The 3,342-nt window shown below is 34.8% G+C and overlaps 1 long non-coding RNA gene across 1 annotated transcript; it reads left to right on the top strand.

Moving 5' to 3' along the window:
* Nucleotides 1-1,149: 1,149 nt before the first annotated feature.
* LOC127858750 (uncharacterized) lies at nucleotides 1,150-2,767 on the top strand. Its single transcript, XR_008039039.1, has 2 exons — nucleotides 1,150-1,272; nucleotides 2,393-2,767. It is a non-coding gene; the product is annotated as an uncharacterized LOC127858750 (long non-coding RNA).
* The last annotated feature ends 575 nt before the right edge of the window (nucleotides 2,768-3,342 follow it).

The following is a 3,342-nucleotide window of genomic DNA, read 5'->3' as shown; positions in this document are numbered from 1 at the left end:
ACGAACCAAGTCGACCCAAGACACCCCGAGTCGACCCAAGTCGACTCAAGCCAACCCAAGTCGACCCAAGTCGACCCAAGTCAACCCAAGTCGACCCAAGTCGACTCAAGCCAACCCAAGTCGACCCAAGCCAACCCAAGTCAACCCAAGTCGACCCGAGTCGACCCAAGTCAACCCAAGTGATCAAAGCAATCCAAGTCGCACAGGGCATACGGAACCGGCTTGTATAGAGGCAAATTATATTATTTGTTTATCAAATCACACGGCTAAGGAAAGCCCGAGGAAAAGCCATTATATATATATCCCGAAGGAACGGTAGACACGTTACAGTTATTGCTTTTCTCGTTAATATGTCTACTGCTTTGACAGACGGATACGCAAAATCTATTGTTTTTAAGCCGATTAAGAACGTTTTATTTGTATTTTTAATAACACAAAACGGACATATACATTACTGTGCGGGTGTGTCGTATAATATCAGAGGGGGTTATCACGTGATAGCCAATATGACGACGTCCATTCGGAGAAAGGTATTTTTCGTCGTGTTATACCCTTGATTACTTTTGTTCAAATTATAAACAACGCCTATTTTCTAGCCATATCGGTAAGAAAAGGATTAACGTTTACTTCGTATTATAGTTCGCTTTATATATCGGCTTTATTTTTTGCAAATTTTCTTAGTTGAGCTGTAATTCTATGAAATTTCGCAGCGAGTTAAGTCGAGATAAAGAGCGAACATTAATACGAAATAAACGCTAGTTACATTCTTGCTGATTTTGACCGGAAAGTGAGCGGTATTAAGACAAGTAAAAAAGGGTATAAGACGGCCAAACAAAACTGTCTCGGCATGGACATCACCATCTTGACTATCACGTGACTACCCCCTCTGAATATGATAAGCAAAGAATATTGAAGAGTTTTTGTAGTTAATTTGTGTATTTGCTGGGTCCGATTCATGTGTTTTTAATTTAAAATAACGTAACTTATCTTTAGTATTAAAGAAGTAAAACATTGTAATTGCATTGCACGAACACACGCATTATCAACAAGCATTCTGAAAGTGCAAGCCAGCAGAACAGGTAAACTTTATAGGCTACATTTGAAGACGGAATTTTATAATGAAATTTATCTTTCCGAAATTGTTGATGTCAGAAGAATTTTAGAACATATGATAACGGAAATGTCAACTAACATTCTATTGACGAGACTGTCGTAATGATGGGTCGTAGCCTGGCATCAAGTTTGTCGTGAAATTTGTGTTGTGTTTCTTGTGTGAGTACATTTGGTCTTTGTCTGGTTGATAATATTGTTAATACACATGTACACTAAAATTCAATTTTGATTTAAATTTTATCGCAAAACCCTGTAAACTTTAATATAAATAGTTAAAGCTGTAATACGCATTATTTAATAATCATGTCGTAAAAACAATAAGGTAATAATGTGAGGAAGATATTTATTTTTGATATGATTTTTCTTAACAGTTTCATTGTCTGAATATGATTTCTTCAGAAAGAAAAGTTATTGTTATCATAACTATCACATAATTATTTTAGACTTGGTTCGATGTTAACAGATTTGTATCGTAAAGTACGTACTTAAACATTAATTATAAAAAGTATTAATCGAAATAGATGGAAATCTAATCGGATACTCAATCTAAACCATCACAATAGGTATCTGAATTGGGAAAACTTAAATAATACACGAAAGTCGATGTTGTATGATCTGTTTATTTAAATGATTCAACAACTTAAACAGAAACATGTAAAGAGAGATATGTTATAGAAGTGCACAATAAATGGAACTAAAACAATGACATCTACAACTGCGTAAATTCAGTTAATTATATAAGCGATTTTATTATAACCACGAAAGCATAATTTGAACCTCGTTATTGAAGCTATGTTGAGTTGTTGTTTTCTTAGAGGTTAGATTATAGAGGATGAGATTATAAAGTACCCCGAGGGTTGAGATGGCCCTTGATCGCTAATATGTGTAATAATTTCAGAATAAAGATGTAAAGTTGTTTTTACTGCATACAAACGATGTTACCCCTGCATTTTGCACACGACCAATATCTGAATGTAACACATGTTAATGCATCAAACTTGTGGATAAAGGGGGGAAGAGCTTTACCAAAGTTAGTATGATTTAAAGTTAAAAAAAACAACATTACACTACGCGCGGAGCGTTTTGTTCCCCATGTATTCGATCTTAACCAATATTGCGGATACAATATAACAAAGCTTCACCTTCTTTAAAATATTTGTATTCTCCATTTAAATTTTATTCCTCAGACTGTGCTTGGTTTTAGCCTTGAGCCCAGTGACATGACAAACACACTTTGTACAAAACCACTTTTTAAAAATAGTGTTATTTTACTATTCAGGTCTTGGCAAAGCATGTGAATGGCCGATGTTAACCTCATGGGCATGATTTAAACAGACCTGTTGAGGACCACTTTACCCTGCTACACACGATACATAAAACATCAGAGCGTCGTTATTTAATAGGAGTAATGTTTTAAGTTTTTGTTTTAAAAACCTGTTGTGTTTTTCGCTGGCTACATACATGTGGAACTATTTGAAATACTAACTATAAATGTCACATGAAAGAAAAGTTGGTGGAAGACGTACACCACACGACGCATAATAGGCCATACCAAACGCTTAAACGTGGACGTTGTGCACAGGTGAGCGAAAATCCGTATATAATCTTGTAAGTATTGTGAAATGAAAATACAATAAAGCAGTATTATATGTTAGAGGAATTACTATGACAAATATAGATGAAATACACGATACAACTCGATAACATGGATCCAGGTTTTTACACCTTCGACTTATTAAATAACTTTTAATTAGTTTTAAATGCCAATAAAGGTCTGCATTAACACAAACATTCAGTTCAATACCTTTAACCCAACTCGGGTCATTTTGTGGAATCAGTTTTTGCATCATTGATATTGTCTTTAATTTGACTGGCTTCAAATGAAGTTGCAAGCTTGGTCTACCAACACCTGATTTCGGTACAATAACTTCATCGAAACGAAAGTAACTGAGTGCAAACCATTGTCATTTCTTGTTTTAATAAAAGTAACCTTGACGTTCAACCGACTAGCCTAAAATGGAATCCCATGCCAGTTATACCTGTCATCTACATACACAAAACTTTTCAGTAAGATATTGAGCAAAAATTGCTTTTCCATTTAAGGAACTGTAATTTTGATCTTGATTGACTCAATTTAAATATGAAATGCTTTCCCAAATTCGGCGTGAATGTTAGCTGCTTATCCACACACATTTAATACAATACCTCCATCCAAGTTCAAGTTATTCA

This window comes from Dreissena polymorpha, chromosome 1 (assembly GCF_020536995.1).
Source record: "Dreissena polymorpha isolate Duluth1 chromosome 1, UMN_Dpol_1.0, whole genome shotgun sequence".
Classification (NCBI taxonomy): domain Eukaryota; kingdom Metazoa; phylum Mollusca; class Bivalvia; order Myida; family Dreissenidae; genus Dreissena; species Dreissena polymorpha.
This window is presented reverse-complemented; position numbering and strand designations above follow the sequence as displayed.